General features: G+C 37.1%; 1 long non-coding RNA gene across 1 annotated transcript in view; it reads left to right on the top strand.

The window, feature by feature from the left end:
• The first annotated feature begins 846 nt into the window (after positions 1-846).
• The window catches only part of LOC103100407 (uncharacterized), a 61,955-nt gene continuing 37,885 nt past the window's right edge, over positions 847-24,916 (top strand). Inside the window, exon 1 of the long non-coding RNA XR_465028.3 lies at positions 847-1,007. This is a non-coding gene — a long non-coding RNA (uncharacterized LOC103100407). The remainder of the gene's footprint in view (positions 1,008-24,916) is intronic.

The raw sequence follows: 24,916 nt of genomic DNA, 5'->3' as shown, positions 1-24,916 counted from the left end.
AAGACAAAGTCATCAGAATTTAGAAGGAATCATATCACAACACCATTCTAACAATATTTAAAGGGATAGACATAATTCTTGCCCTTTCTCTGAGAAGAGCAGAGTGACTGGCTTCAAATTCCTTCCTTCCCTCGTTTGTGGAAACTTATATGCTTCTTTCTCATATTTTCATCAGGGATACCATAGGTAGGGGCAGTTAGGTGGCTTAGTGGATAGAGGGCTAGTCCCGGAGGTGGTAGGACTCAGGTTCAAGTCTGGCCTCCAACACTTCCCAGTTGTGTGATCCTGGGCAAGTCACTTAACCTCTTTTGCTTAGCCCTTATCACTTTTCTGCCTTGGAACCAATACACAGCATTGATGCTAAGAGAGAAGGTAAGATTTTTGTTTTGTTTTTTTAATAAAAAAGGATACCCTAAGTACATATGTAGATTATTCCTATAAAGATCTTATAAAAATGAGAAAGTGGGGATATGGCTTTAGCTATCTAAAATAGAAGCTTTATTCATAATATCATATCATAGCAAATGAGTCATGTTTATACAACTGTAAAATGGAATACAGGAGATATTACTATATCATAAATGATAGATATAAAGACAATCAACAAATATGAATGATAGAAAAAGAATGCATCAACTGGAACATTAAGCACATTAACTATCATTGTCAAAACATTATTTTAACAAAATTCAGAAAAAAACATACAAAAAGTAAAAAATATCCATAGGAAATACCAAAGAAAACAGAATTTGATTGTTATCTTAAAAATTAACATCTTAAAAAGCCTTTATGTATGTACATTTAAAATTTTACTTGTTTCTGCTAATGGTTTTAAGGTAATGGGTCTTGGTCTACAGCAGTAGTAAGAAAACCCTTCATCGCAAAGTACTGAGACAACCAGCTAATCTCAGTTAGCCTGGTAAACAAGGAAATCAGAACTAAAGAAGACAGGCTGAGGAGAAGAAAGAAAAAGAACTCTCAGGACCCAAGCATCCAGATTCTTTAAGGTAGGTCAGGAGAAGAGAAAGATTTGGAGATCTGAAAGGGCAGGAAGATAATTTGAGAGACCAAATAGGAAATGATGAACAGGACAACTAGTGAACAGGACATTGCTTCTCTAGCTTGAGGGTCATCAAGTCTGGGATGAAGTAGGCACTGCCAGTTTGGAACAGAGGCCCCCAAGCCCAGGGGGAAAGGACTTTTCTGTGGCAAGGGGAAACAGGGAAATTAACAAAAACATCAGTATCACCACTTTTAGATCTGTACCCCAAAATGATCAAAGACAGAGAAAAGGATCTACTTGTACAAAACATTTCTAGCAAATGTTTTTTGTGATGACAAAGAACTAGAAACTGTAGGGATGCCCATCAATTGGGGGAATGGCTGAAAAATTTGTGCATGTGATTGCAATGAAATATATTGCACCATAAGAAATGATGAATAAGATGATCACAAAAAACTTGGAAAGATGCAAAGTAAGCAGAACTAGGAGAACATTGTACACAGTAATAGCCATAAAGCATGAGGATCAACTGTGAATGATTTAACTCTTATCAGTAAAGCAAGAATCCAGGAGAATTCCAAGGAGCTCATGAGGAAAAAGATTATCCACCACCATAGAAGGAACAGACAGTCTGAATGCAGACCGAGTCTACCATTCTTCCCTTTATTTCTTCTATGAATTTTCCTCTACTCTGAGATGTATTTTCTTTCACAATATGACAAACTTGGGAATATGTATTGAATGATAAAACATGCACAATCTTGATCATATTACTGGCCATCTTGGAGAGGAGGAAGGGAAGGAGAGAATATGGATTACAAAATATCAGAACATGAGTATTAAAAATTACATTGGTGTGGGTAAAATAAAAATTGGTACCTGGTAGAAGCTTTCAGATATTTGATTCGCACATCTGATTAAGCTGATCTCCAAGTTCCTTTTAACTTTAAGTCTTAAAAGTGAGCCTAAGATAAGAGTACATGCTTTAAGAGACATCAAAAATTGAAAAATGTTCTCTGAGACTTCTTGCTAAATTGCAGATCTTGTCTATTTCTGATGCCTGCTAATCTTTTTAATAATTTTGTAGCATGCCCAGTCCAAACCTTTATTGTGTATTTCCCCAAAGTGGGCATGAATCCTGTCCTGAGATGATTCCTAACATAACCCTGTCAAAAGAAATCCCTACTTTTAACACTACCACTGTGCCAATAATCTTTCTCCAATTTCAGCCTGCCTTTTAGTTTTTACCTTGATAAATCTTCTCTATACATAAAATATTTCAATTCTTTTAAAAAAATTTAGAACATTTTTCTATGGTTATATGATTTGTGATTCCCCTCTCCCCCTTTTTTCCTCCACCCTCACTGAGCTGACAATCAATTCCACTGGGTTATACATGCGTTATTGTTCAAAATCTAGTTCCATGTTATTCATATTTGCAATAGAGTGATCTTTTAGCATCAAAACCCAATCATATCCCTATGAAACTATGTCATTGATCATATTTTTTCTTCTGCATTTCTACTCCCACAGTTGTTTCTTTGGATGTGGATAGCATTCTTTCTCATAAGTCCCTCAGACTTGTCCTGGATCATTACATTGCTTCTAGCAGAAAGGTCCATTACATTTGATTGTGCCACAATGTATCAGTCTCTGTGTACAATGTTCTTCTGGTTCTGCTCCTTTTTGCTCTGCATCAATTCCTGGAGGTCTTTCCAGTTCATATGGAATTCCTTCAGTTCATTATTCATTTCAGCACAATAATATTCCATCACCATCAGATACCAGAATTTGTTCAGTCAAATCTTTCAATTCTTAAAATAACTTTTCCTCTTAAAGGTGGTAGGTTAGAAATCAATTTCTGGATACCATCCCATACTATCACCATACCAGGAATTTTTGAATGATCATTTGGGGCTGGCAATTCATAAAATACTACTTGTATAGTTTCTCCTATTATTCTGCTATTTTATCACTTTACAATTATCCAACTCATTTTCAGCTCTGTTAAACAATCATATAATATCCATGTCTTAACCCTGAGGATATACCCTTAATGTTAAGATACCATTGTAGTTTTTTAGAGCCACTATAGTTGATAAGCCAACCTCTATTTTCTCAAGTGGTTATAATATAAAAATATTTATCAAAACAAACATGCTGAAATAAATAATCATTAAACATGTATTTTATATAATAATAAGGACATAATATGAATTTAACAGATAGCAAATAAAATAGGAAAATACACAACACTGTAATATCATTACTCAACAACAGCACTGATATACTCTTTATATTTATGATTCTATGAATTAAAATGGATTGCCAATGTGCTTTTATCCCCACTGTCTCACTTATCTTCAATCTCTCCTTGCCTAGTGGCTATAAATTTGCTCATGTTACCCCCATCCTCAAAAAACCTTCGCTTGATCCTTCTATTGTCCCATATCTCTCTGCCTTTTCTGGTGAAACTCCTTGAGAAGACTGTCTACAATAGGTGCTTCCTCTCTTCTCAGTCTCTTTAACTCTATAATCTGACTTTGGACCTCATCTTTCAACCAAAACTCACTCTAAATTTACCAGTGGTCTCTTACCAAATCCGATGTCCTTTTCTCAATATTCATCCTTGACCTTTCTGTAGACTTGGACACTATAAGTCACTGTCTTTTCCTTGATACTCTTTTCTCCCTAGGTTTTCAGGGCATCCTTCTCTCCTGATTCTTTCCCCTATCTGATTGCTCCTTAGTCTTTTTCTGTATCTTTCTCTAAGTCATACCCACTAACCATAAGGCTCTGTCTTAGCTTCTCCCTTTTTTCCTCTAGAATACTTTATTTGGTGATCTCATCAGCTCCCAGGAATTTAATGATCATTTCTGAATTGGTAATTTCCAAATCTACTTTTCTACTGACTTCCAGTCTCAGATTTTCAACTCTCTTAGATAGGTTGAATTGCATGCTCAGTAGACATCTTAAACTCAGCATGTTCATAACTTAACTCATTACTTCTTACCCAAGTTCTTTCCCCTTTCAAATTTCCCTATTACTGTCAAAGTTTCTACAAATGTCCCAGTTCCTCAAGCGCAAAATATATATGCCATGCTTGACTTTTTACTATCTCTTATCTCCCCCCACCCCATATCTAATCTATTGTCAAGGCCTATTTATTTCATCTTTGCAACATTTCTCACATAAATTCATCTCTCTTCTTTGATACTGTCACCACCCTGGTTTAGATACTAATCTCCTCTTGCCTAGACTATTGTAATAGCCCATATGTTAGTCTACTTGCCTCATAAGTTTTCTCACTTCAGCCTATTCTTCATTCCTCCATCATATCCACCTTCTGCCTTCCTTGAATTCCTTCAAGTCCCAGATAAAATCCCACCTTTTTCAGCAAGTCCTTTGCTACTTTCTCTTAATTGGAATATTATCCCTTTGTTGATTAATTCCTATAGTATATAGGTATATAGTTGTCTTTCTGACTCCAGTTCCCTCACTCCATCCACTGTGCCACCTAGCTGCCATTGTTGGTATATAATAGCTACTTAATAAATGCTTATTGATTAACTTCCACACAGACTAGATCACTATTTCTATTATTCACCTCTTTCACGATGGTACTCAGTATCTGAAGAATTCACTTCAGAATATCTTTTTCATAACATTTTTCATATTGTGAATTAAATTCAATTCCTTCCACTCAGCCTTTATCATAAATGGGAAATTAACTCTCCATATCTCTTTCTTAGGGCAGTTTTCTTATTTCTTTCTCTCTCCTTCCTTCCCCCCCTCTCTCTTTCCCTCATTCTCTCTCTCTCTTTCCTTCCTTCTCTCTCTTTCCCTTCTTCTCTCTGTCTCTGTCTCTCTCTTTTCCCCCTATCTCCTTTCCTGATCCCACCACACACACACACACACACACACACACACACACACACACACACACACACACACACCAGAGAGACATAACCCAAGTATTAGTGTAAATTAGGGGAAAGTATTTCAGAGTGAATGTTAGCTACAAAAAGAATATCAAGTAACTTCAAAAGGCAGAAAGCACTAAATCTCTCTCTCTCTCTCTCTCTCTCTCTCTCTCTCTCTCTCTCTCTCTCTCTCTCTCTCTCTCTCTCTGTGTGTGTGTGTGTGTGTGTGTGGTGGGATCAGGAAAGACCTTGCACAGTAGGTGGCACCCAAATCATTTTTTGAAACAAACCAGGGCTTTTGCAAGGCAAAGATAAGAAGCATTCTAGACATGAGATACCACTAGTGCAAAGCAGAGAACAACTAGTTAGTCAGTTTGATGGCATTTCCCTAGTGCATACATTTAGGAGCCATATCAAGAAAGGAAATGAGGTTACTTGGACATGAACTTTTCTTACTGAAGCCATTTGGAAGGTCATAGCTTCCTTTTTCTAACTATTCACAAACCACCTCTTTATAAAAATAAATGTTTTAAACTATTCCCAGAAATTAAAGTCAAGCTCACTGACATATTCCCCGAATTGATAAATTGTAAAAAGATATGAATAGTTTTCAGAAGAAGAAATCAAAGCTATCAATAATTTGAAAAATACTGTCACTATAAAATAATTAATTTAAAAATTAAAACAACTCTGAGGTACCAACTCACACTTATTAATGAGACAACATGAATGAAAAGGGAAATGAATAAACCTGGAGGGGAAATGGACAAATTAGGACAGTAATGCACTATTGGTGAGACTGTCAACAATCTAAACATTCTGGACAATAATTTGGATCTAGGACCGAAATGTTTGTAAAACTGTGCTTAAAAATACAAATATTAGATCTGCATGCCAAAAAAGGTCAAAGGTAAAGGAAAAGGATCTATGTACAAAATTATTTATAGCAGTACTTCTTTTGGTGGCAAAGAATTGGAAATCAAGGGCAAGCCTGTCAATGGAAATATTGTGATGATGATGAAGGGATACTATTGGGCTATAAGAAATGATGAAGGGGATGGTTTCAGAAAAACCTGGGGAGACATATGAGCTAATTCAAAATGAAGTGAGGAGAACCAGGAGAACAATGTACACAGTAATAGCAATATTATAACAATAATTAACTGTGAAAGACCTAGCTACTCTGATCAATACCATGACCCATGACAGTTCCAAAGGTCTTAGGATGAGAAATTATATCCTTCTCCAGGGAGAGAACTGATAAACTCTGAGTACAAATTGAAGCACATTTTTCCATTTTATTATTATTTGCTTTTTCATTTTTTGTCACATGAATCATATAATAACTTCATATGTATAATGGGTATCATATTATATGCCTTCTTAATGGGTGGGAGAGGAGTTGAAAGAGGGAGAGAATTCAGAACTTAAAAAAAATCTTAAAAATTGAATAAAAAGAAAATTTAAACTGCTGGGTATGAATCCACCATTTTGGTTTGGAAATGCCATTTACTTTCTTTTCTTGAAACTCAGGACAAGATTTACTCATCTTCAGCCCTGTAATGCCTCTCCCATTCACTAACAATGGTTCAGCAATAACGTCTATTCTTTCACTACTGAAAGCTATAAATCATCTTGGCCAGATATTTTGAATTCCTCAAGGTCAGCTAGATGCTCTCTTAATATCTCCTTATCTTGAGTATAAATTTCCTATTGGCCATAAATAAGAATTTATTTTCCAAGATAAGAATTCATACTGTCTGTCTTCTGTCATAAGTTGCCATTTTCCTAGTGACCCTAGGCAACAATCATCTCCTTTCTTTCACTCTTCTCTTCTCCTTACGGCTACCATCCCACCTTGATTTTTTCCCCCTTTCTCACCAGCCTCTGTTCATTCTCAGCTTTGGAACTTGAAAATATACTAACTAGACTGGCCCATGCACCTATATCCCTCCTCCCTTAAATACTTTTGTATAGATCTTTTAGCAACCTAAGTTACTTGACTAGTTCAATGTGTATCTACATCAATTTCCCCTTTCCTTCCTCCTAGGGATTGCTTCTCTTTATGTTTTTAAACAGACACAATGGGAAGAGACATGTATAGAACTGAGGCCATCCTGTATCTTTGTCCATTTTCTAGTTTGCCACAGCCAAATAAAAGAGAAAATCCATCTATCCATGGACAACCTTTTGCTAGCAATGCTCTGAGAGTTTGCTATTAATAATGAACATGATCATTTGGGATAAGATTGCATTGAGCCAAGGGGACCTTATCATTTAAGGCCGACCTCCCTATCCTACCTTTGGAGGTCATTGTGGCCATCACCGTGACCAAAAGCCCCCATCAGAGAGGCTTGGTAAGAGCATTGAAGATGGGAAGGTGGTTAAATCTTCCACTTACTTTTAGCAAGCAAAGTTTAATTAAACAGTTTCCATTTCTTCAGTTTCTCTTTACCAAGGTTTGAGAAATTCATCATCGCTACTATTGACAACGACAGCTTGACTGGAGGAGACATAGAATATTATCTGGAGAAGAGAATATTCACTTTGTCCTCTAATATGGGAGAAAGTCAGAGAAAAATCTGGGAATTGCCTTTGAATGTAGGATTTTTTAAATGGCCATGGAACTCTCTTCCCTATGGAAGTTTGACTAGTTGTTCATGCCCAGCCGGGCCCGTGTTGGCAACAAAACATGGCGCTGTATCATGGCGATTCATACTTCTCTACAGATTGTTTTCAGCAGCGAGCCATAGGGTTTCAATGAAGTCCTTGTCAGAGTAGCCTCCTGTGTCGTCTCATGGAACTGGCAGGGAGGAAGGGAGAGACAGGGCATATAGATAGGTAGACAGCTTTCCTCTTTCCTGCAGAGATAATGAACTGGAGAAGGCAGGAGAAGCTGGGTCCACCTGAAGGATGGCCAGCAGCCCTATCTAAGCCTTCCAGAGAGCATGCTGCTGTGGGCTAGCTTTGTTTATCAAGAGCCACATGTTCCCGATTGTAGGCAACTGCAGGGCTTCAATTAGACTTTTTGACTGATGGCCAGTTTAATGAGCCTATTTACAGAGGGTCATTCAACATGGCAATTACACCTATAAATCTATTTGCAGCAGGACTTGAATAACCTTCTGCACACAGCCTTGTATAAAACTGCTTTCTGATTAATTAACATTAATTTCCCCACCGTATGGAACCAGCTGCAGTGGGTTTAAAAGCTTCCAACTCCTATCGGCAGGCCCCATGTGGACTGGCAGGGGGTCTGCTTGGATGGGGACTAGAGATTTTGGTGACTGAAAGGGAGGGAGGAGGAATGGAGTGGAAATGTCATTGTTATTCTGAAGAAGCCATGAGTTTCTTTCTGTCTCTCCTTCCTTCCCCTTGTGCTTCCTCTGGTCTGGTTTGACTGACGTTTCAGGTCAGTGTCATATATAAGGGGCAAAATTCAATTAATTGGATATGAAATATTTATAACCCTTTGGTATGTGTCTATCAGAGAAGGGTCCTTAATAGATCTTCTCATTAGTATGGGCTGGTGACTCATTTCTCTGCTTTCACAGTCATTTGGAATTAAAATCCAATTAATCTAATATCCCTGTGAATGTTATTAAATTATTGGGGGAAAAAAACTGCATTCGGGAGATAGGATGAAAGGAACAAGCCAGGCTCATGGCTGTTCATTTCCTCTCTGCAAAGCACAAAATACCAAAGGGACTTGAGCCTCTTCCTTTGGGTTTTCAGCTTGCCAACTCTCTGGATGCTTCTCTACTTGCCAAATAAAGAATGATATTTGTGAATCATGGACTTAAGTTTGCCAAGTGTTTATACCTCTAAAGTCAAAATAACAAGAAAACCCGATGTGAATCTACTGAATCACTTACAACATAGAGGATTTTAATCCAGTTTGAAGGTTAGTAAGAGTCAACTGCTTTCGTGTACCTCTGAAGTAGAGATAGAAGCAAAGAGAGAATGCAAAGAATAAGAGGGGGAGAGAGGAAGACTTGTCATGTTTTTTACTCCGGGAGGCCTTTTCTGGACTTCTCATATGCTAACATTTTCCTCTCCCAGGTTTCCTCGTGTGCAGTTTCTCTGCATTTTGTACACACCTGAACCTATTTACATTTGCCCAATTTACAAGGGTGGGGATTTATTTTTATTATTATTTTTGTATCTGCAGTGGTTGGCCCATACCAAATACTCAATGAGGGTTATTGATTGATTGGGAGACAATGGAAACAGATTTTATATTGAACCCCACCATTAATTGGCTGTGTGATCAGAATGATTTTGTTTAACATCTCTGGACCTCCATCTTCCATCAGTAAAATAGCCATTAAAGTCTCTCTATGATTCATTTCATGAATAATGTGAAGAAGATAATTTAGGGATTAATCTCTGAATGTCTGGGGAGGAAAAGCACTGAACTGTTGTTACCATTGGTGGAGTTTGGTTTTAGAAAAATGCAATTGCCCAATGGCTTAGGGGTTGACCCTACACTTTGTACAGCTATTTTAAGGTGTGGATGAGGGAAAGGGAAATAGCAATAGTGGCCTACCATTCCCTTTGCCTATTAGCTTGACAGTGTGGGATTTTTTCCTAGGCTTCTAGGTGTAGGTCACACAATTCTAATTCATGCCTGTGGTTGCTGTTTAACTGCTATGGTGATCATAGAGACAATAGACTTGAGCCTTACCTAACTCCTGAGACTCTAAGATAGCTACCTTTTGACTTTTAGCAAAAAGCTAGAGTGACATAGTCATGTCAGTGCCAACTTTTTCCTTCCTCATTCTACTTTTCCTGGTTGGAAGGGTCATTTTCCACCTATCCAAAACCTCTTGATTCTTTGGAGACTTTAGGTCACTAGCTCAGGGACAATCATTTCCATGAGACCTTGTTTACCCACTTAAGCCTATGTTATCCTCCTTTTTCGGAGCTTCTACAGAATGTCCTCATCACTAATTCTGACAATCATACAGTTTTTTGTATTGTTACTACACTAGCTCATAGGGATACAGAATTTCAGAGTTGAAAGCAGCCATCTGGTACAACTCAGAACTAAAAATCCCAATCTATCAAACTAATCAAGTTCTCATTCGACTTCTGATAGTCATTCACCACCCACTGAAGCCACCCATTCTGCCACTGGTTAGGTCTGATTTTTAGGAAATTTTTCCTTATATCCAACCTAAATGTATGTTTTTATAACTTCCACTCATTTCTCTTGGTTCTGCCTTCTAAGTCCATGCAGGAGAAATCTAACCCTTTCTTCACATGATAGCATTTCATATAGTTGAAGCAAGTAGTCTTCAGTTTATGTGTGTGTCTTATTGTTCCATCTAGGTTACTAAATCTTGGAAGGCAGTGGCCATATCATCACAGAATTTTAAGAATAGAAGGAATCTTGGGATGCCATCTAGTCCATTTTACTCATTTAAAATATCAGGAAACAGAAGCCCAAGAAAGTTGGAGTAACTTGCCCCAAATTTTATACATCTAGTTAGTAGCAGAACCAATGCCAAAATCTACCTCTCTAGTCTTGAAACTTGGGGGAACAAAAGACCTCATGAACCACCAGCTTCTATTTCTATTTTTGTTGAAAAGAAATTGACTCCTTCCTTTCCACTCACCCCAACTCTCAATGATGAAGATTTTGTGTGCATAAATATAATTATAATTGACTATATTATTTTCATGTCCCTTAATGAGGTTCCAATCTGAAACTAACAAGTGTTCATTAAGAAAATGCCCATAACCTATTTGCTCACAGCTTGTGTTTTGTATGACTCTGACGACCACCTTTTTGAGAACTACTTCTGGAACCTTTGGTCCTATTGAGATTCCAGTTTGCATAATATCTGAGGTCACTTGAAAGCAATTTGTTTCATGATAAATTCCAAATGACTTGATGGCTGCTGGAGATGCACATGTGATACGAGATGCATATTGAAAAACAATTTCAAATATTGCTTGTGCATAGTCGTGAAGATGAAATGAATTTGTTTATTTAAAATAGTCATTAAATCTAATATGGGCAGTCTTTCCCAAGTGTTTATTTTTCCTTCTTAGTGGTTCATGGTTTTCATGGTTATTTTGGCAGAAATGTTGGAGGTTTTTTTTTTTCCTTAGTGCAGTTAGAGTTTATATAGTGTTACATAGTGCAGCGAGCTTTGACCATGTCAGTGATATTTTATTTAGCTTGTAGTTCTAATGTGAAACCTGGAGATTCATTCCTTCTCTCTACTGTAAAGGCCAAATTCTCAAATGGTAAAGATGGACTTGAGGTAGTCATTAGCTCATCACAAGCAGCAATGTATGGTGGATAAGAGCTAAGAAATCAAGATATTATTTATTCTGCTAATCCAGTAAATTAAAATAAAAGAAATCAAACAAAACAAATGATAGTCTTTGCTATCAAGGAGTTTACAGTCTGAAGAGAAGGGGAATATGATATGAATAAGAATCAATAATGTACAAGCTACTTGAGGAAAGAGACTACTTCATTTTAATTCTTATATGTTCACCACCTAGCATGGTGTCTTGTACATGATGAACATCTAATAATTTGGTGTTTATTGGAGAGAAAGAAGAAAGTAATAGTGATTAAGGAGAAAAGAGATATGAGAAATCCAAGGTACCTGTCTACTTTCCATCACCAACTAGTTCTTTTTTCCAGTTAAATTGAATGGACAAATATTGAATGAGTAGTTTTATGCAAGGAACCATGCTAGCCATGGGGTGAGAGGAGAGAGGGTACAAAGACAAAATTAAGATAGTCCTTGATTTCAAGAATCTTACATTGTACTAGGGGATATTGTATTCTATTATCACACATTCATGGAGGAGTAACAGAGAAGGGAATTTTGTTCTAGTGAATGGGTAGCAGGGATCATGAGTGGAGTTATAGGACAGTAAATGGCATCCCCTTTCTATTATCAAGGGGGCAGCTAGTTGTGATAGGGAAGATTTTACACAGAGTTGCCATTTCAATCCAATTCAATGCCAATTAAACTCAATGATGGAGAAGCAAGAATGACAGGTGCGACAGTTGGAATGTTGGAGACAGGGATTGCTGGGAAGATAGTTAACGGACGGAGAGTTCAGTTCTGAACTTTGGACTGAAAGCAACTCTCTTTCTTATCTCATGATTTGAAACCCACCATTTTTTCCCAATTGTATCCAATGCCCACATTAACTGTGAATTGATCCTTTTTCTCTGCCATCTCAAGACCTGGGTGGACTGACTAGACATTAAGTTGCCCTGGAGGGCAGGCTGAGTCGGTCTTGAAAACAGAAACATCTCCCTCTGTGTCAGTTATACTTAAAAACATTTGTTATTACTTTAACATTAGATCAGGATAGCCAGCATAGGGGAATCAAGAACACAGAGAAAGCTTCCAGGCTGGTCCTCTTGGCTGTGAAAGGCTGCATCATCAGTGTTTTAGCACAGGGAACTCCTGTTTGATTTGTTCCCTAACCCCATCATAGTTATCCTATCCCAAATAAATAGTGTTTGTTTATTCAGTAGCAGTCAGATCTTTAAACTAGAAGAAAGAAGGTTGGTGGGTGGAGATTTAGTCCAGGAGGAAGATCTCTATCAGAACCAGGTAAAGCAAAGTCCTGGTTTGGTTTGGACGTCATTGATCTTCCTCCAGCAAGGGCTTTTACCAGAGGGTCTCCCAGGAGGATTAGGTTTCACAAACTTTCCTAATCACTCATCATTCTCCATTCTTATGGTGTGCCCAAATCTGATATAGACCTCTGCCTTACCTGTATTTTCATCTTATTATATTGAGCACAGAAGGCAGCCTTCAGCTTTCTGTCTGGACAGGGAGTTAATACCCTTAAGGGGTTAGATCATCAACACAATCTGACCTAACTTTAAACCCTCATCTCAGGGGTTCATTCACCTCCCTTTTAACAGTTGGTACAGTGAATAGAGGACTGAGCTTGGGTTCAGAAGGACTCATTTTCATGAATTCAAATGTGGTCTCAAACACTTAATAGATGCCCGGGAAAGTCACTTAAACCTGTTTGCCTCAGTTTCCTAATTTGTAAAATGATTTGGAGAAAGAAATGGCAAACCACTTTAGTATCTTTGCCAAGAAAACCCCCAGATGGGGTTATGAAGAGTCAGACACAACTGAAAGAACTGAAAAACGACAATTTCATCATCAATTGTCATATTTTTAAAAATTCAATTACTGTTTCCAGGACAAGAGCAAGAAGTGGACAGTGAGGGAGTGTATAGTTGGGAAGAAGTGACGAGATAGAGCTTGTCAATCAGAACACACACAAAAACATGCATATGCATATACACATATCACACAAATATATTAAAATTTAAATACAAATAAATATTGTTTTCAAAGGTTTGATATTTATATGTTCACACATATTAATAAATAAGCTTCATGAATTGACATAGGATCAGAGATCTAGAGTTAGAAGGTACCTTAATTTGACCCCCTCATTTTATAGATCAAAGAGTTTGAGTGATTTGCCCTAAGTCATGCAGTTATCAAACAGCAAAGTTGGGATTCAAACCAGTTGAGATCTGAATCAAATCCATTTGCTTCAAAATCCAACATCTACTGGACCACATTACTTTTAATTCAACTCAATAAATATTTATTAAAGAGCCAGACTCTATGCTAAGTGCTGGGGATATGAAAAGAGACAAGAGACGGTCCCTGCCCTCAAGGAGTTTTCAGTCTAACGGGGGAGACAACATGGAAATAAACAAAGATTAACAGGAAATAATTAACAAAGGTAAAAGCCTGGAATCAAGAGGTGTTGGTAAGGGCTTCCTGTATGAGGTGGGATTTTAGTTGGATCATAAAGGAAGGCAGTAGTGGAGGAGGGAAAGGCATTTCAGGCAGGAGGAATAGCTTGAACAAAACAGGAGTATCTGGAGGATGTCACCATCTACAAGGACTTACTCCTTCCTCAATTTGCACTCTGTACTGAATCTCCCTGACAAGAGAGGCCAGTACATTTTGGTAAGTGTGTGACTGGTAATTTATACCTCAGGTGATATTAATGATCAGATGGTTCCTGGACAGGGTTATCTCTGCTGTCATATTTTTCCAGGAATCTTGATTTCTAAATGTATGGAAGTCAGTTGGGGGACAGTCTTTAAGGCTACTGAATTAAATGCTTTAAAAAAATAACAATAATCACAGTGGGGATCTTGTGGTTGCCATATCATTTAGTCAGTTGTGTGATGTTCCAAATGTGGTCTGCTATGAAATATCATTTGCAAACTCCTTACAATGTTCTTCTGATACCTCATTAAAACTGCTCTTGTCAGGCCTAGATTATTCATGTGAAAATGTTATATCAAAGGTGCAGGAGCCATAGGCATCAATGGGTATTGATATTTTTTTCTTTGTCTAAATTTTTTTAGTAATAAGGTTCAATATTTTTTCAATGACTTTTGGAATCTTCTATTCCCTCAGATATCAGTCAATCAACAAGCATTTATTAAATTCTAATTATATTATATACCTGTCACTATGTAAGGACTAGATATACAAATATAACAAAGAATGAACCAGTCTTTTATTTTTTATTTTTAGTTTTTTATACCCTTACCTTCCATCTTGGAATCAATACTATGTATTGGTTCCAAGGCAGAAGAGTGGTCAGGGCTAGGCAATGGGGGTTAAGTGACTTACCTAGGGTCACACAGCTGGGAAGTGTCTGAGGCCAGATTTGAACCCAGGACCTCCCATTTCTGGGCCTGGCTTTCAATCCACTGAGCCACCTAGCTGCCCTCTGAACCAGTCTTTTATCCCAAGGAGCTTATACTATAATAAGAGAGACAACATATACATATATGAAAGTAGTACAATAGGTTCTGGGCTTACTTGTGCCAAACCACATTCTTCACTAGCAGCTCAGGTCTTTAGGAAATTATTACATCAGGTCTAAGTGTTTTATTGGGGTAACTCTCAGAGGCTTGTGGTGTTTTAGTACTATTGTTTATGAGCCCCTCATCCAGTGTGATCCTTCAGTATCATTTGACCAATTATTTCCTCAGTACCTTTTTAAAAGAAGTTTTATTGATGTTTTGTTTTCACATTACATATATTTATAGATCACTTTGTTCCTCACTACCACATTTTCTTGTAACAAATCAATATTATAATTAAATTAAAACAAGTAAATTTAAAAATATATTGCTTTCATCTCAAAGTTCATGCAACATTCCAAATCTGTAGCACTACCAACTTTCTATTAAAAATATTTTTAATTATTAAAAATCTATTTTCTCTCCCTCCTATGACACCCACCACTGAAAAAAAGAAAAAAAATATTTGCACGAAAATGCATAGTCAAGGAAAACAAATTTCCTCATTGGCTGTATTCAGAAAATATATATGTCTCATTCCACACCATAAATCTATCACCTCTTGGTCAAGAGGTTTCTTCATTGGTTGGAATCATGATATTGATCATAGTTCAACATGGAAAGACTTATAGGCACTGAAATAGAGTGATATAAGAATAAGAAAAACAATTTGTGTTATAACAATAATCTTTTTAAAAGATACAGTTTTGAAGACATTAGCTAATGGAAGAATGAAATGAACAGAACTATGAGAATAATTTATAAAATGACACCTCTATAAAGATAAATGACTGAAAGCTTTAAGAACTATAATCTATACAAAAACAATCTCAATCTCAACCAGTTAATCTCTCCCCAATATCAATTAACCAAACAACCTCAATTAGCTTTTTGAAAATATTCAATTTCATTTTATTTTTAACTATGAATTCTCTCTCTCCCACTCCCCTTCCACTCACTGAGATAGCAGGAAAAACAAAACCTGTCACCATTCTATATAGTTAAGCAAAACAAATTCCTGCATTAACTATGTTCAAAAAAGGAAAGAAAAAAAAAAGAAAATCCCTTCAATTTGCATTCTGTGACTATCAACTCTCTCTCTAGAGTTGAGTAGCATGTTTCATTATTTATCCTTTTATATTACAATTGGTTATTGTGTTGATTAGAGTTCTTGAGCCTTTTAAAATACTCTCTTTACAACATTGCTGTTCTAGTATAAATTATTTTCTTGTTTCTGCTTACTTCATTTTGTGTTAGTTCATATGTCTTCCCTTGTTTCTCTACAATCATATTTTATGCTTCATCATTTCTTATAGCACAATGCTATTCCATCACATACATTTACCATTACTTGTTCGGCCATTTCCCAATTGATAGGTAGCGCTTAGGTTTCCAATTATTTGCCACCACAAAACGAGCTGCTATAAACATTTTTGTACATCTGAGTCCTTTTGTCCTTTTCTCAGTTCCTTTTGGGTATAGACCTCTAGTAGTATTGCTGGTTTAGAGGCTATGTATACTTTAATAACTTTTTGGCTATTGTTTCAACTTGCTTTCTAGAATGGTTAGATCAGTTCACAGCTTCACCAAAGCCTTTCCAACATTTGCTAGGTTCCTTCTGTGTCAACTTTGACAATCTGATGAGCATGAGGTACCCCAGATTTGTTTTAATTTTCATTTCTCTAATTATTAGTTATTTAGGGCAACTACAACAATTTCAAATAAAAATGAGGTCTATTAATTTCTACATAAGTATCTTTTCAGGCTACATAATACTATATGCATATATGTATATATCACCATATGCCAAGATTAGTTCCAGATGAGTATATGATTTAGACATAAATGGTAACGTCATAAAGAAATTAGAGGAACACAAAAGAAATTCTTTTTTGGGGTAGATAGATTCATAGGAGAGTAAAAGGAAATGAGAATAGACTGCATGACGAGAGACTTGATGACTTGACACAGGAAGACAAAAAAGAAGATTCTTAGGGTAGTGGTCCAAGCCAGACAGAAACATTTAAGTGCCTACCATTTTCTGGGCACTGTATTCCACAATGATGTGAGGTGATCAGGGTCTGCAACAGAAGAGTGACTCAAAAGAAGGGAATGGCTAAAAAAGTTATGGTATATACATACAATGGAATATATTATTGTCCTATTAGAAATGAAAAGATCCATTCCTATTGAAAACTCTAGAAAGCTTAGGAGTAAATGGAACCTTTCTTAAAATAATGTGTATATATCTAAAACCAAAGGCAAGTATTAGCCATAACAAGGATAAATTTAAAGCCTTTTCAATAAGATCAGAAGGGAAGCAACATGTCCATCATCACCACTATTCAGTATTGTACTAGAAATGCCAACTATAGCAATAAGACAAGAAAAAGAAATTGAAGGAATAAGGATAGACAATAAGGAAATAAAATTATCTTTTGGTAGATGATATGATGACCCACTTAGAAAACCCTAGGGAATCAACTAAAAAATTAGTTGAAACAATGAACAACTTCAGTATGGTTCCATTATACAAAATAAACTACATAATCAACAATTCTTTATACATCAAGAAAACACAGCAGGAAAAGATAAAAAGAATATTTTCCTTTAAAATAACAGTAGACAATATAACATGCTTAGAATTCTGTCAAAGCAAACCGAGGGATTATTTGAACATGATTATAAAACCCTTTTAACACAAATAAAGACATATCTAAACAACTTTAGAAATATTATTTGCATATGGATAGGCTAAGCCAAATTTTTTAAAATGGCAATTCTACTTAAGGTAATTTACTTAATTACATACCAAAATAAACTACCAAGGAATTATTTTATAAATCTAGAAAAAAATAGTAATAAAATTCATCTGGAAGAACAAAAGGTCAAGAATATAAAGATGAAATCAATGAAAAGGAAGGTGGACTGGCAGTACCAGATTTTAAACTGTATTCCAAAGTAATAATCTGTGTGGATAGAATTTGCTCCCTAGGACTCTCTTACCCAGCATCCCATTTACATACTCACACTGAGTACTAACACTGCCTGCGCACATAGAGAGGATATATTTTGATGTAACACTGCCCTTCTCTCTCTCTTCTTCCTGGAATGTAGCTATGGAAGTTGGGGGGAGAGCTTGGCAGGAAAGTTTACTCACATGGTTTTACTTAGGCTTTATACTTTTGTTCTTTTGTTTCTTCTATTTCAAGTGATTAATAATAAACCTTATGAAATATAATACTTGAAGTTATTGGACATTAATTTAAATTTAACAGATCAAAATAATCCGGTACTGATTAAGAAATAGAGTGGCATATCAATGTAATACATTAGGTATAAAAGACAATTTTTAAAAATGTTGAATCATCGCAATTTATTTAGTAACAAAAGTTGATTAGGTAAGGTAGAAGGTTGTGGTGGTTAGATTCAGGAGAGCACACTTGACAAAGTCAAATTTCCTTCCATTTGTTGTTAGCTCTCTCTTTTTTTTTTCTGATTTTGGATACTTAAGGAACATCACTCTCATTGGTGAAACTGTGAATTGCTTTGACCGTTCCAGATAAAAAGTTGAAATTATACAAGAAAAGTGATTAAATTGTTCACATCCCTTGATCCACCAATTCCATTGCTGTGATTACACTTCCAAGGAAGTTAAATGCTCCATATACGCCAAAATATCCATAGCAACACTTTTTCTGGTTGCAGAGAACTGGAAACAAAGTATATTCCCACAAATTCTGGAATTATATATAAACACATATATATGTACATGCATATCTATACTTATGAAATTGAGGGAAACTTGGGAAAATGTGTGTAAATTGATTCAGAGTGAAATAAATGGAACCAAATGAACAATTTACATATTGACTGTCACAATGTAAATGGAAAGATTAAATCTTTATTCTCAAATAGAAAATACAGTAATTATTGAGGAAAAGATCATTAAATCTTCCTTCTTCCTCACAGCAGAGAACTGGGGGACAACCATGGCACAAATGTCAATGGTGTCAGATACAGTAATGGAATTGGGCATTTTTCCTTCACTACTGTTATCTGTTGTAACAAGCAGAGGGATTTCATGAAGAAATTACTGCTATATAAAGAAAAGTAGTAAAATTAAAATAAAAATGTTAGGGTAGAGGAAAATACCACTTCATGGTTAAGCTTCTTTTTCTCCTACATCTCCTTCTTCTTTTATGACCCCTCAATAAAATGATGATGATGATAAATAATATTTAGTGTTTTGAAATTTGCAAAGTGTTTTATAAATATCTCTTTTTATTGTTACAATCACTCTCAGAGGTAGGTGCTATTATTATCATCTTTTAGAGAAGACAAACTGAGGCAAAGGTTAAGTGATTTGTCCAGAGTAATACAGTCAGTAAGGAACTGAGGCAGAATTCAGTCAGAACTGGGGTTTCTTGACTTGTCATTCAGAGCTTTATCACTGTGCCATATAACTGCCTATTTTATTGAATATGCCTAAGTTCTGGGCAAATAGGAAAATAGGCTTCCTTATTCCTCTTCTCTCATACTTTTGCTCCCTTTGCCATCATTACTTGGCAAACTTTCTCCTTCAAGGTTTAGTCCAATCATTTTTGTCACCTGGTCCAACTGCATTTTCTCTTTCCTTTCTAAAGGAGTTTAGAACCTGAGCTCAATGTCATCCTCTTTACTCCACTACTTGCCCTCATATTTGGGACTAATAATCATATACATTCTGGTCTTTTAGTTCATTAACCTTTATTTTTTTTTAATTTCCTTTTTCATTTTCCTTTCACTGGCTACACTCTCGATGTGAACACTACCAATAACGGTTCCATTTCCATGACCTAGAACCATGAAGCTCTCTCCACCCATAATTACCTACCTCTTATCCTTCAATCTGTCTTTCCATCTCACTCTTCATGTGTATAGTCTTTGTCCTCCCTGTGAGTGCTACTCCCTCTGCCATCCATTCTCTCTTTCAGTTCAGTTCAAAATATTTCCTCTAGCCTCCCTTACCTTCCTTCACAATATCGACTCTATGGTTAATCATGTTAACTATACATTCAAAACTCTTGTCCCTTTGTCTTTCCAGGTATGTCTTGCCAGAAATCCAATCCTAGTTAGCCTCTAGTTTATTTATTCCATTCCTCATCTGCTGTTGAACATTCTTGGACAGAGTCACACCTCCATGCTTACTGGTCTTACCTCAAAGATATGATGTCATCTCTCATTATAGCATGATACTCATTTTATTTGTCCTTGATTGACTGTCATAATATGTTATTGCAAACCTTCGTCTCCTTCTTCAACTGCTCCCATCCCAATCTTTCACTTGGCAATGATATCAAGCTATCATCTGGTATACTGTCCATCTTTTCAAAATGGTTGTCTCCATACCTTACTTTTCAAACTCTTATATTCTGGTTTATGACTCCATCCCTCTCTAATCAAAACTTCTATCTATAAAGTGACAATCTCCTCATTGCTAGTTGCAATGATTTCCTCATTAGACTCAATTTTTTTTTTGCAGTTTTTGACACTGTCACTCCCTTAGCTTCATTTTCCTCATCTGTTGAATGGGGTTAATAATCTCCTAGCATATTTACAGTGTTGTTGTGAGCCTCAAACAAGATCATAACATAAAGTACTTTGCAAATCTATAAGTACTAAATAGATGACACTGTTTGTCATTATTCCTATTATGATTATTTATCTTCGATACTTTTTTTCTGGATAAAGATTCTTCAGGGGAAAAAAACCCAGCTTGTTCTAGAAAGAGTTCTGGATTTGTATTTAGATGATCTGGCTTTGAGTCCTGAATCTTCCTCTGGATGACTATTGCAGGTCATTTAACCTTGTCTCAGTTTCCTCTGATGTAAAAGGAAGGGAATTGGATTGATGACCTCTACAATCTCTTCTAGTTCTAAATAGATGACCCTCACCAGACCATGAAATCCTATGGTGGTCATGCTTAAAGGTATAGGAAGCCCTTCCTTGCAACCATCCCAGGAGATGGGCAGTACAAGTATCGTTATCCCTATTTTGCACATGAGGAAACCAAAGTTCAGCTAGATCCATCTTTGCAGCATTGTCTTCAAAACCCTTATCATTATTCGATTATTTGTTTCTCCAGCAGACTTCAGCCTATCTGGAGCTCAGCTGCCTGAGATCTTTCCCAGAATCAGAGTGTGCCAGCCGGCACATCAATCGAGTTTTGTTTTCATTATGCAGGCTTCCTGTGAAGTTTCAAATTAATTTTAATGCTCTCCTCACTTTTAAGGCCTCTAAAAAGGGCCTTGTTTCTGCCTTCCTTGGTGAACTGGGAACTATCACATTTCCCAAGGACTGTTTTTCAGCCTGGCTGGTGCTGTGCACTTCCCCATTCTCCCAACCACTCTTCCTGTGCCAGGGCAAAGGGCTCTCCGACTTTCAAGCTGTTGAGCGGATGCCTCACCTGTGCTCTGGGAAAGCCTGCCTGACTCAGCCTCACCTACTGGCATCTGCCCTGCTCCAAATCCAGCAGAGGTCAAATGGGGCCACAGCTCTGTCAAATCCATTTTTGTTTTCTTCCTTTTTCTTTTTTTGGATCTTTGCTAAAAGTCAACAAAATGAAAACACTTTCTTAGATCTCTTCTCTCTGCAGAATCAGAGTGCAGGTTACCTAATGGTTAATTGTTATTTTAATGTACGATTTGAGGAAACTAATTTTGGGAAGAGTGCCAGGCTTGAAGTCAGTAAGTCTCCTCTTCCAAGTTCAAATCTGGCCTCAGAAACTTACTAGTTGTATGGCCCTGGGAAGGTCGTTTAACCCTATTAGTCTCAGTTTCCTCATCTGTAAAATGGGCTGGAGAAGGAAATGGCAAACCATTCTAGTATCTTTGTCAAGAAAATCCCAAGTGGCTCATTAAGACACAAACATGATTAAAAAAAACATTGTTGAGCAACAGACAAATGTTTGAGATCTAAGAAACCTTGGGAAATGATTGAGGTATAGCCTCTTAACTTTATAGAAAAGGAAATTGCTTCTCAGAGCAGTGAAAAAAAAAAACTCATCCAAGGGGACAAGGATAGTACATGGCAAAACTAGGATTCAAACTCAGGCTCTTCATATCTAGCATTCCTTCCATTCTAATTGTCTGGTTCTTGGAAAAGCAGTTTGAATGTAAACCCTTGTATTTTGTCTTTATGTCCTCAGTGCCTTACAAGTAGGCATCTGCTTAACATTTGCCCAATGGGATTGGTTTGTGGTATGCTCTGAGATTGTTTAGCTATTCAACAGTTTCCTTTTCCCTCTATACTTTGCTTTCCTCAACCATAAAATGATAATATTAGGGGGCAGCTAGGTAGCTCAGTGGATAGAGTCAGACCTGAAGATGGAAAGTTCTGGGATAAAATCTGACCATACTTCCTAGCTGTGTGACCCTGGGTAAGTCACTTACCCCCAATTGCCTAGCCCTTACCTTTCTTCTGCCTTGGAACAAATACACAGTAATGAAATATGGAAGGTAAGGGTTTAAAAATGATAATAGTAAAAGCCCCTTCCTTGTTATTCTCTTATGAGGATAGTGCTTTGTGAATCTCTAAATCCTGTATGGGTTTACTAGGGTCATTCAGACCATCATTGATCACTCTTCTGGATTTCTTGAGCCTGTTCTGAATGGAGCTGCCTCATACCTGTCCACTTTATGTTCCGGGACAAGCCATGACCATATTCTTCTTTTTTTTTAAAGCCTTACCTCGAAATTAGCACCATGTATTGGTTGTAAGGCAAAAGAACAGTAAGGACTAGGTAATGGGAGTGAAGTGACTTGTCTAGGGTCACACAGCTAGGAAGTGTCTGAGGCCAGATTTGAAGCCAGGACTCCCATCTCCAAGCCTAGCTCTCTGGCCAATGAGCTACTTAGCTGCCCCCATGGCCATATTCTCAATAGAGGTCCTTAGAGAGAGGCAGTGTCTGTGCCTAAGTGAAGTGACAAGGAAAAAATATTTCTGTTTCAATTTCAACAAGTATATATTAAAGACCTACTATAAGCAGAGCTTATTCTATATTCTGAGAGTAGGAAGGGGGAGGAACTGAATAAACCATGTCCTTATAGAACTCACAATGTGGTAAGAGATATCTATATGACAAAATTACACTCAATTTAATAGGAAAGGCATAGGTAGCAAGGTGGTACAGTGGATAGAGCACTGGGCTTGGAATCAGGAAGATTCCCGATTCTTCATCTTCCTGACTTCAAATCTGGGTTTTAGAGACTAATTGTGTGACTTCAGGCAAGTCACTCAACCATATTTGCCTCATCCGTCCAATAAACTAGAGAAGGAAATGGCAAATTGGTCCAGTCTTTGTTAAGAAACTCCTACCATGGGGTCAGGAAGAGTTGGATATGACTGAAATGATTCAACAACAAAAAATAGGAAAGACACGAAGCATGTGTTACATGAGACTCAAAGGGGAAGAGTTATGATTTTCCAAATGGGAATATCTTGGAAGGCTTCATGAAGGGGGCAATATTGAGCCCTAAAAGATATCCAGCATTTCACCAGGTAAAGGGGGACCACACAAAGGCACTGGCAAGCCAGTCTGGAAAGTGTAGGAGAGATGCTGAAAAGTTTATTGTAGTGAGATGGTGCATGGCTTAGTTTGCTATAAAGCATGCATTGAGGACAGTAGTCTGAGATTCGATTGGAAAGGCTGAATGGCGTCAGGTTTTGGAGAAGCCCGAATTCTAGGACGAGGCACTCATAACTGTGAACTTTTGAGCTGTTTGTGCTCCTGTTGTGTCTATTTGTTCATAGTATTAGATGGGCATGAGAGAGAGAACAAATTCGATTTGAATTTATGAACTTCTGAAGATCAGAGTGGCTAGAAGAGATCCAGTGACTGGGGTCCATATCAAAATCTACCAGTTTTTGCTTCCCTCAAAGTGGTGGCTGGGACCAGTGCCAGAACTAAATGTAGGTGGCCATAGGTCTTCTCCTCCGAATGAGGCTAATCATCTTCCCTGTTCAATTCAGCATTTTTCTTCCTAGGTTCCTCCCTCAAATGTTTTATTGTGGATTTCCCCCTTTAAAAAAGGAAACATTGGCATTCCAATGGATTGGCAGATGCTGGGCAGAGGTTAAAGTTGTTCCAGAATGTGTTAGTTAATAATCTAAATAGTGCTGAGACTCAATTTCCCTGAATCGGTGGCCAACAAGCTCCCCTGAGAACAGGAAGTGATTTGCTGGGCCACCTCCATAACCATCAGCAGGCTTCACCTGTCAGTTGAGCCCATAAGGGTCCTAGATTAATCTTGAGCTTGGGTCTCCCATGTGGCAGCTGAGCCATCAGGCTGGCTGTGAAATGCCTTATTTTATTTTCTGCCTAACATCAGGCTGCAAATGAAAATACCTTTTCAACCCTAGTATTATTACCCCTATGGATGGCACCTTTAATGTGCGCTATTCATTGTTATAATGGCTGCACCTGTGTAGAGCACGAACATTGAAACTGCAGCAGCTGTGGACTGTAATTGCAAAACATTATTTTCTGTTTCTCTCTGAAAGCCTTTGTGTGTGTGCGTGTGTGTGTGTGTGTCTGTGTGTGCTGCGAAGTTCCATTTATAAAGACTATGGTCCAGAGATCTTTTTAAAAAATTCATAAAATAGAAGACTAGCTCTAAAAATATGCATGTGTGTTTGTGTGTGTGTGTGTGAATACACACATAAATATGTTATTGTTCAGTTGTGTCCAATTCATCATGAGACCATTTGGGGTTTTCTTGGCAAAGATATTGGTAGTTTGCCATTTCCTTCTCTGGCTCATTTAACAGATGAGGAAACTGAGGCAAATAGGACTAAGTGGTTTTCTCAGGGTCACAAAGCTAGTAAGTGTCTGAGGCTGGATTTGAACTCATGAAGGTGAGTCTTCCTCATTCCATGTCCAGGGTTCTATCCATTATGCCACCCAGCTGCTGCATATATAAATAAACTCTGCCTGCCTATCTCTATATAAACACACACATATATATTTGTATACATATGTATCTTTCTTGGATGCATACTTTAACGAACTTACAACAAATAAATAAATGAAAACCCAAACAAAAAAAAAACACCAAATACTTGTATTTATTTAAAGTAGGCTATGAAGAAAGACAGATGTAT

This window comes from Monodelphis domestica, chromosome 3 (assembly GCF_027887165.1).
Source record: "Monodelphis domestica isolate mMonDom1 chromosome 3, mMonDom1.pri, whole genome shotgun sequence".
Lineage (NCBI taxonomy): Eukaryota > Metazoa > Chordata > Mammalia > Didelphimorphia > Didelphidae > Monodelphis > Monodelphis domestica.
Note: the sequence above shows the minus strand (reverse complement) of the source record. Positions and strands in the feature narration are given on the sequence as shown.